We start from the raw sequence: 768 nt of genomic DNA on the forward strand, positions 1-768 counted from the left end.
ATATAAAAGAGACCTAAGGGGCAACTTTTTCACCCAGAGGGTGGTACGTGTATGGAATGAGCTGCCAGAGGAAGTGGTGGAGGCTGGTACAAATACTGAATTTAAAAGGCATCTGGATGGGTATATGAACAGGAAGGATATGGAGGGATAAGGGCCAGGTGCTGGCAAATGGGACTAGATTAGGTTGAGATATCTGTTCTGCATGGATGAGTTAGACCGAAGGGTGTGTTTCCGTGCTGTATATCTCCATGACTATGACTCAGAGGTAGGGACCCTAATACCATTTTACAAGAGCACCCAGCAGAAGGGGTTAGGCTGTGATGGGGGATTTTTTCCTTCTCCCTACGTTGACCGTCTCAGCGGCCTCCACTTTGAGCCATTCCATTTGTATTTTGAACGGTTCATTAGTCCCAGTGAGGTGTCGCTGAAGAGTTCCCCGTGTTCGCTGATTGGAAAATGGGCCCTTTCAGAGAGACCCACTCTCCATTTCACTGAAGGCTGTGACTGGGCATGCAACACGGTGAAGTTTCACTCTGTGGAATCATTCACCCAGTGTCGCCAATGATTCCCTACAAAGAGAACATTCAGCACAGGCTCGGCATTACGATGGAAGGAGGTGAATGTGAGGGTGTCAGAAACTTCATCAATAACGCTGACTCCAGTAGCTAGGTGGCCACAGCTTGGGATATAATTGATTGGTGCAGATGACAGTGTAACTGCACTCATAACACCTGACTCCTTCATCAACTATGACCAGTCACAAATCGA

This window comes from Chiloscyllium punctatum, chromosome 33 (genome assembly GCF_047496795.1).
Source record: "Chiloscyllium punctatum isolate Juve2018m chromosome 33, sChiPun1.3, whole genome shotgun sequence".
Classification (NCBI taxonomy): domain Eukaryota; kingdom Metazoa; phylum Chordata; class Chondrichthyes; order Orectolobiformes; family Hemiscylliidae; genus Chiloscyllium; species Chiloscyllium punctatum.